This window comes from Triplophysa rosa, linkage group LG21, assembly GCF_024868665.1.
Source record: "Triplophysa rosa linkage group LG21, Trosa_1v2, whole genome shotgun sequence".
NCBI lineage: Eukaryota > Metazoa > Chordata > Actinopteri > Cypriniformes > Nemacheilidae > Triplophysa > Triplophysa rosa.
In genome coordinates, this window is record NC_079910.1 from 5,460,547 (window position 1) to 5,470,615 (window position 10,069).

Sequence of the window (10,069 nt, forward strand, 5' to 3'; positions counted from 1 at the left end):
GAAATGAGCAGCAGAATGCACAACTCATTGTGGAAATGTTAAGTTTAAATTGGAGTATTTTTCCTTTCCTGAGTGGGCGAGAGGGGGGCAGAAAGAGGCTTTCTCATGTATGTGCTCAGCTTGAGAGGTCACGAAGCTATGTTTAGCTGTGTCTGTGCCGAACACATTATCATCTAAATCAGCGTTTGTGTGTAATGGCATGATTCCAAGTTTAAAAAAATGCCTTTTGACAGCCATTTCACTGTGGTTCAGGGTGGATAACTGTATACACAGTGGTGTTAAGCGTACACATTATGTGTGATTGAAATGTCTTGCTATTGCCTCACTTCAGAAGAACACCTTATTACATGTATGTCTAATCAATCCATTCTTTATTTTTATAAAAAGTGCCGTGCTCACAAGTCTCTTTGTGCAGTGATGTTATCCTTTGGTAAGTGTTTGATATATTCTGTTTTAGTGTCAATTTTCAATGAAATTTGGTCATTACAAAAACATATATAAAGCGACATCTGACTGCTTCAGAATCTGCTGTCTATGATATTGATATGCTATCCCTTCCTCTCTGTCTCCATAGTAACCAGCAAAACCTCTCAACGTCTGCAAACTTTGGGACCTTTGGGAGCGCGGAAGAAGGTGATCCTTCTCGGTGCGGTTTCACAGGACACAGACCCTTGATAGATCTTTGTTCATCTACCCTGTTTTGTTCCTCCCCTTGTACTCCTTTGTCTGGTGGGAAGAAAGGAGAAGCTGTCGCCGTTCTACCACCATTCATTTCTCATGAAAATATCAATTACATCCTGTAATAGAAAGCTTGCACACATCGCCCAGGAGGGACCGGCCATCCTCTGCGCAATCATCCCAATTTTGGCCTCGTGCTCCGCTTATACCCTTCATCCCCAGCTCCCCCCACCCTGAGAGCCATACTCTCTTAATTAGTCACCAGGAGGAGAGGGGGCTCTATTACGGCCGGTGATGAATCATTATCTCTCGTAATTGGCCCTCCGCTCCCCCAGGGGGTGCCCTGCTCCAGACTGCCCAGCTGGAGGAGCCCGTCCCACCTCGGCTTGCAACTGGAGCTGGAGAGTGAGCCAAACTTTTTTTATTCTGCAAAGCCTCCATTAATAATCCAAAACCTCAGCTCATACTAATAGGTTCATATTAATCATTGTTTGGGTGATGCCACTCTGTAATTGAGAGCCGCCTTAAGAAGATTAATTTGGTGTAATATTCATCACAGAGGGGAAGAGAGTTATTGGTATTTATTATAATAGTGATGTTGCCACAGCAAGGCGGGTAAGCATCGAAAGGGGTCTCGGAAATTATAAACAACTCATTTGGGATTCTGCATGACTGTTGTTATTCAGCAACAATAGTTCGGAGATCTATTTCCATATAGTGAGTGAAACTTAAGTTTTCTCTTTGTTGGTCTTTTTGTTGATGGGCATACTGAACAATCTAGATTTATAATTAGAATTAAGGATTATTATCTACTACGTTTAAGCAGCTCTGAATGCAGGGTGTCCTAAAAAGTATTAAAAGTTGATCAAGCAATTTAGAGAAAATGAAGGCCCTTAAAAAGTCTGAAATGCCATATTCCAAGGTATTGAATTGTGTGTCATCTTTTCATATTTGTCCAAAGAGGTCATATGCTAAAGTTTCCCTGAATTTAATCATTGCGTAGGTGAATAGTGGAAGGTCCGTTTACACCTGGTTGTTAAATGGTTGGAGGATAAGGAGTTGGAACCATGGCTGAGGGCTGTCTCTGGGAATAACTGTGAAGCGTACTGCTCTGTGTGTTGGAAGGCGATTAGCGTAGCCTCGATGGGATCAACACTGTCCAGTCCCACATGCTAGCAAGTGCTAGCCACAAAGTTTCTCTTTCTAATAAACCTTGCATTGGGTTTGTCACTCAATTAATTCTCTTGTACTTTGTTCCCTTCTCAATTATGTTGCATTAATAAGGAGTTATCACAAACAGAGACAATTTAGTTGTCTTACAATCAGTATGTAGTAAATGTAAGTTAAAGGGTCGCCAATGCAATCGGTTAAAACTTGAAGTGGCGATGAGGTCTAAAATTGTATGAAAAGAGTCTTGAAAAAGGTCTTAATAAGTATTAAATTTAGCTCCTAAATTCCTTTATATACCCTGGCATGATAGTTAGACTGTCTCTGACGGTTGTTAAGAAGTACCGAAGACAATGTGTGAAAAATGCAGCCTTTTTATCTGGACAGAATGTATGTTTTAATTATAACATTATCACTTTTTTAGCCAAGATATGCATTTTTGTAAAAGTTAAGTTTTTATGTACAGTAGGGCCTACATAACTTTGTCTTTAATCCCTGAGGATGATGTGTGATGTGGGACCACCAGCCCTGAAGAAGAAACTATAGCATCAGGATTGCGGGGTCTCAGGCAACTTGGAGGTGAAGTGTTCTTTGACTTCCTAGCCTTTCTTCTGTCTCCAACAAACTGATTTTCTGTTAGTTTGTGACACACCCAGTTTACAAACAAACCCCTTCATCCCTAATCTCCTAATGTCCCCAGTTCCAGGGGCTTGAGCTGTTGTTTTGCTCTTTTCTTTCAAGACCCCTTTGCTGATAAATTCGGATGCTATCACCTAAATCAACATAGGAAATTCCATAGGCCTCTATAAAAGCACATTCTTGTTTGTACTCGCACTACTTAATGACCTTTTACACACCCACAAGACAACACAAGTAAAGCTGAAGATCAAACTGAATTTTCACACCACCTACACAGATTCACACATATTATGTTTCTCTGGTGTTTGTTAAAACACAACAGCTAATGTCTCCGAGCACTAAAATAGAGCCGTTCCACTGGCTGCAAAAGAAGACAGGTCTGCAAATTAAGTCAACAATTTTGGAGAAAGCTGCATCTTCATGGATGAGAGACCATGGAAGCTCCTGGCTGTCGTGCTTTAAGGATTCGACGGCACAATGAAGATGTCACTCGTGACAAACTGGCTACTGTTGCGCGCTCCATCCCATCACTTATATTGTCAGTGTGTTTACGTTTGTGTGCTTGTGTGTTTGGGAATGCCTGTAATCTGAGATCTATGGCCCCCCTGGATCTCTTTAGCCTGCACACATCATTGTTTAGCTGTTGGTTTTGCATGTGAAGGGAGGGAGGTGGCTTGTTAATTATAAATAAACTGGACCCACTTCGGGGACCAGATAAGGAATCGACTGGTTTTGATGCATGGCCACCGGTAAGCAGCTATAGCGATCCATGCGCCCCGGGAATCCTGGTGCCAGCAGCTGGTTTAAAAATCGCAGCCACATTTTATAGAATTGAATCCCAACCTTTTTCTCGAGGGAGCTTTTGTTTGCACGTCATGCGCTTCATTTCCTCAGATAGGAGTTTTGTGATGGGAGTCATTTTGCTTATTGGCGCACAAATATGAGCACTTTCAATCTGTTTCAAGCTTTTAATTGGATCAGTTGTCGGTTTTTTGATAGGAGCTGCATTCTGCCTGATTGTTAATCTTGGATTTTTTAAGGTTGTTCACACATTCTTGCATTTACAAACAGCTGCACAGAGCACAACACAAGAGGTCTCGAGATTGTTTTTCAAAGTTGAACTTGTTTTAACTTAACACAGCTTCTTGCAGACATCTTTTAGCATGTATTATTTTATTTTAATCAAATAATGCATTTCGACAGTTTACAGTCTTTAATATTAAAACAAGATTTTTTAAAGGATTTTTTTAGTTTTTAGGATTATATTGGTTATATTGTGTAGTATAGTCTGTCAGTATACCACAATAAATAAATAAATAAATACATAATAAATAAAATTCATTCATTTATTGTTCATTTATTATGAATAAATGGGTTAATCTGGGCTTACATGAAGAGACAAAATAATTTTGTTTTATTTTGCAGTTCAAGTACAAGTTACAAAGTTTTTACAATACTTCAATTTTTCATGTATGCTATTTCAAGCAATAGGCATGAATGCGTATCAAAATAAGACAGAAATTGATTCTTTAATATTGTCACAGAGAAGTGTGTTCGATTGAAACATTGTGTGCGGGAATGAAATAAGCAGAAGTGTACAATGCACAGGGTTAGAAAACTGCAGCCCTTTTAAAATTGTCCCTGGAATTTATATAATTGCAGAGATCTGTAAAATAAAGTAAAGCTCCAATCACAGCAAAAAGACTATTATTCAGTTCTGTGGAGTTGATAAGCCATTTATTCCCTAAGACTTATCTTAAGAAACTTTCTTCATTGACAGTGATGGCAATGACAAATGTTCACCTACCTCCCGATGCTTCACGCTCTTCTCTACGCTGCACGTTTTCTGAAGCCCTGACAGGAAAATTGCTGAAAAAATATACGATACTTTTTTCTTCCTTAAAAAATAATTACCTTTGAAATGCTTTGATAAATGAGATCTCTCAGAATTGGCTAGTATATTGTTTTCTGTATATCAGGCCAGTGTATGAGCGTTTTAAGTGAAATGAAGCTTAGGATTTTTTTTAAGTAGTTGGTAACAAAGGTTGTATTTGTTAGTTAGTTAGTGCATAGCACTTGATTTTAGTTCATGCAAATTTTAGCATTTACTCAGGAATCATGTTTTAAAATTAAAAGTTGTAACTTGTAAAATTAATGAACAATAATATGTGTACACTGTAAACCCGAATAAGTTTTTTGTTGTACTGATGTTAAGTCCTTTTAATTTTGAACATTTAGCAAGGTAACTTTTTTATTTACAGTTAAACAAATGAAAGGTCTTAAGACAACCTTAATATTTCAGCTGCATCAACAATTAACAAACAGCCTTCACAGAGAGTGATGCAACACACACGCCTGCTATTGCACCTCCCACAACCTAAGCATAAGCACCACTCTTCTGAACGATGGTAACGCACCACTCTTCTGAACGATGGTAACCCCAATAGTAAAAAAAACTGTTCTAAATATCCAAGATAAATGAACATTCATCATTAACAAGGCTTTTTCCTTTCTAAAAACACTTCATTTCAAAATTTACACTCCTGACGCAGTCTCACACAAAGCATGCTGGGAACTAAAATTCATTCTCAACAAATCGTCTTGAATTAACTTGTTGAAATTAAGTTAAACTAACTCAAAAGTAAGAATTAGTTACAGGAACTCGAAACGTTTAAGTTAGGACAATTTTTTTATATAAAATTAAGTTAACACTACTTTAACTGTTTCATTTCTTTGAACATTCGGGTTTACAATTGTAACATTAGGAACAGTTCACCCAAAAAAGAAAATCCTGTCTTCATTTCAAAGTGCTGATGAACACAGAGAAAGATATTTCGAAGAATGCTTGTAACCAAACAGTTCTTTAGCACCATCGACTACCATAGTAGGAAAAGTCGACTTTCATGCATTTTCTGTTTGTTTCCACAACATTTCTGGCAGGCTGATTTGCAGCTGTTTAAATAGAAAACACGCACGCTTCTCTATAATGGCAATTACGAAACCTTAGAGAGAAGAAAATGGTAATAAATTGGAAGTTTTACAGTAATGAGCTCATGAGTGAAGCGCTATGTAGCTCTTATTAATGACGGCTCGTCACAGACACTTAATTCGAAACATTAACTCTATTCATTTGTTAATATTTATTAGAGTGGGCTCCGAATGAGGAATGGCTTTGAGAAGATGGAGTTGTAATTAGGCTTGGGCTGAAAATGACTCCAAGTGACTTTCTGGCTCATTGGAAACTCCTCACCAAGTTCATAAATGAACCTTGGTTCCTCTGCAGAGCTCCGAGGTCAGAGAGGGAGAACAGGGGAACTGACCTAGATCAGCCCCCTATAGATGCAGTAATGTTCAATATCCAAACAGGGCAAGATGAAGGAGAGATGAATATTTGGATAATTAGAGCCGGAATTGAAAAGCAGCTTTTATTAGAGCAGTGCAGTCCTTTACGATTGCATGAGCCATGTGATATATGTCACATTACCCATTTTTATTGGTATTATTGCAGAAACATACTAAGAAAAAATCAGTCTGAACAGAAGTCATAGGCAAAAAACACACTTTAAGCGAAGTGAATACAACAAGGGCAGCAGAGGAATAGAAACTATTGAAAACGTGCATCTTCAACACAATTTCTACAACTTGTGTATTAGAATAATGGACTAAATAGACAAAAATGGAGTAAAATACAAGTTCTTGTGAACTAGACCGAAGTAGACAAAATGCTAACACAAGAGACAAAAGGTGCTGAGCGAACCCTCCGCAGGCAGAGTGAGCGACTCGCCCCGTACAGTGACACAGATCGCTGTGGGGCGTCTGTCGCCTCAGACTCGGACGGGTGAAGGAAAGCATCGAGGGGAAGGGGAGTAATCACTCCAGGGGTGGCAGTGTTAGAGGAGGGGCAGGAGGAACAGTCATTCCCATGTGGCTCAGGCCCATCAGCACAGTCAAAGTGAGGAACGCAGGGGGCACATGTCTATTCTAATCACACCACATCCCCGGTGATGAAACCGCTCGCCGCACCCTCCGCTTGCTAACCTCAACGCTGGTGGAGAACTTCGTTTGTTTTCGTATTACGCTATTGGTTTGAAAGGTTTGCTTTGCTTGCACTGATTGGCTCTTTATTCGCTTGTAGAGTAGAGCACCAGCGAACATCTGTTGTTGCTGGACAGTGGGTTGATCTATGAAATCTTTCTTTTTAAGATCAGAAAAGTTTGATATCTTGCACACATTTTAAAATATACTGTCTGTTGGCTAGAATATACAGTAGGCTAATTGACTTGTTTGTTGTTTATTATGTTTGTTGACACATTAAACAAAATTGTAGTGCAGCTTAATTTGCTGTTAATTTGGTAAAAAAATCTATTTTTCAAGAATGATTTATATATTAAGGATTAAAAAAATAAACATCAGGAAAAAAATGTACCACAAACCATAAACAAACAAACAAAAAAACACCCACATTTATACATAAAGCAACATGTTTTCGGATAATGAAGAGGAATTTTTAAGGCACCTTATTTTTTTATTAACTTGTATTTTTCTTGCCAATTGAAGCTTTTTGAAGTTTTTGAAATTTATATTCAAGAAAATGTTTATATTTGTATTTTTCAACAAATTGATGGTAAATTAGACTAAATTAGACCGTATGACTCAATAACATATAAGAAGGCACTGAGAGTTGAACAACTGCCAAGCATTAAGGTTTAGATTATGTTGTTATGTATCTAAAAATAAATTAGCATGTGAATTTTAGTGTCTTTCACATGAACTGTTCTCATCTGACCGCCATCTGTCTGCCTTAATATGAATAATGTTGATGTAATTATTAATTGTTTCTGTGTACATAAACAGACTCAGAGTGTGACATTGTCCATTTAATAATACTGACCAGAGGTAAGTTTCTACATTTATTTCTATTCATTTTAATGTAAAAATAAATGACATATTCTTTAAATGTTTTTAAGGTTTAATTTTTATGTATTAGCTGGTGGTACTGGCGGATGTTTAATACGTTTTGCATTACAGTAATTAAAGTAAAACGCTTCTTAATTGTTTTTGTGTGAAAACAAACAAGATCATTTCACTATAGTCTAAGAATCATATTTACTTTACATTCCTTCTTTTGTAATTTCTATTCCACCCTCCAATAATTTATTCTATCTCCACATTTTCTTACCAGCCCACGATTCAAGACAACAGCATTTATACTGCCTTTAGCAACCCTACTAAACCGTTACAACTGAATCATCAAATCAGACTAAATGACTGAGCATTAATGGTATTGTTTTAAGCCAGTCGTAATTAACATCTTGGCTAATTGTATCTGCAGGGAAACATGGGGTTAAAAGAGGCAAAGAGCCCTTTACTGAGATTTAACTCTCATTTCACAAAGGCCCACATCAGCATAACATATTACCAAGAATGATAATTACTATCGCTTAAGAAATAAAGCTTGAGGCCTTTTCCATTCTCTCTCTCTGTAGGATTGTGATGCAAAATCTTATTTGTGTTTGTGGCTATTATGCACTCTATACCTTTCTTTCAACCCCATGTACTGTACCTCTTTGTCTCTCTCTCTCTCTCTCTCTCTCTCTCTATCTGACAAACCCACTCGTTCACGCTCTGTTCCTCATATTTATATTGGACATGCATGTATATCACTCTTAAATTCCTCTTGCCTGTTTCTGCCCTTGGACTAATGTCAGTCTGTAATGGCCGTGACAGATTGTGTGGGGCAGTACGGTCTGGTGCGAAGGGCACCAGTCACACAGATACGGATGCTTATGCTTCTAATTACAGAGGCTCGAGGTGAATCTCATTAACTTAAAGCGAATTTACCCTTTATTCTGATTCACAGTATCTGTAAAACATCATTACTGTCACACTAACACAGAGACTTACAGAGGATCAGTGTGCCCACACCCACTGCAACTTCTGCAGTCTAAACAATTTATACATTTCTGTACTGTAGATTCAGAGCTTGTTGTTGGTTTATTGCCTTTTCGGTATGAATCTGGTCACCTCAAATGTACTGTAAGAATTTCATTTATATTTATTTATTGTGCAAGTAGAACGATGGACTCCGAATGTTAATGAGATACAATCCTTATTTTATAATTAGCAAAGGAAAAAAAAGTTCTTGAAAAGTTCATTTCTGATGTGGTTGGTACCAGGCGGAGGTCCCCTTTTGTCATCCTAAATAGACGTCTCGGCGCTCCACTCTGCCTTTTCTACAAATCAGAAGAAAAACTGTAAGTGAACAAATGAAATCAAATAAAACAGGGTCAAACATCACTATAAGGGCACCAAATGGTCACTGGCATGGAAGTAATCTTTTTTTCTTGTGTTTCTACAGTAAAATGGGAAAAAGCCATCAGCCCCAGACTCGCACGAAAGAAAAAACCGCGAGTTGTTATTTTGCCCGAAGCGCAGCTAACTGCATCAACAAAAAATGTGAGGTCTGCATAGAGCGCTGTTTGACAGAAGAGAGCCAGTCGTTTTAATAAAAAAGGACAGTTCTTTTGTAAAAAAAGTGCTGAGCCCCTTGCAAAATGTTTAAATAACCTGACTTTTATTCTATCTGATCTGTGGTTATGGGAATGTCTGTGTGTGTGTTAGCGGGTGCTGGTTGGCGGTACTTTAAGAACATGGAAATCAAGTGATCTCCTGGGAGTTAGGCAGAGTTTGAAGTACAAATGCTGAATTTATTTAACCTCTTGACAGACTCATTTCTGTTGTGCATTTATCTTCAATTTTCCTGCCTCATTTCCATTTTTATGTTTCTTAAAGGCACCAGGAATTGTGTTTACCGCATGTTTTAATTAAGATAACTGCGTGTCAAACCAGAAAGAAATCTCTTCAAGTTTACAAGAACCGCTTTTGTTACTTTTATATTTAGTAATTTTCTTATATTTCATTTCCAGAAGTGATTTTAGGTTTGTTTATTGTTTGCATGAACATTGTCAGGACTGATTTGGCTGTCACGTAGTTCGTCAACTGTATCTAGAATCAGAGTGAAGAAAATAATCGTCCACGATGGGCTGCCTGTGTTTTACTTAACATGCACTGACAGTTGCCGATGACAAGCTTTGAACCAAATCATAGAAATTACATTACCGGACGTGATGCCAGACATGAAAATGTCTTAAATTGGGTGTTTTAATCGAATCAGAATGTTTCAATATCCATGTCTTTATAAAAGAGTAAATACAGTTATAGTTTTCTTTTGTTAAATTGCTTATTCTAATTGGATTGCATAATATTATCCATGTAATCTAATAATCACAGTTTCAAAAGTGGACAAAATTCATTCATGTTTTTTATTTCTAGTGGAACAGAATGTCTGCACAGAAACCAAAGTGATGAGTCTTTTTCCTTTTATTGCATATTATGTTATTCGTGTGACAGTTTTGTGCCAATCTTGGTGAATTATAACAGCATGATTTGAAAATGTTTTGAAGAGCACATTTATTCTTCAGTGGAAGTGTAGGAATTTGACCATGTGTGCGAAACATGATCAATATTTTAGATTTGAAGTCACTTATAAATACTGTAGTGCACAACCTTAAATATTTTTTATTCA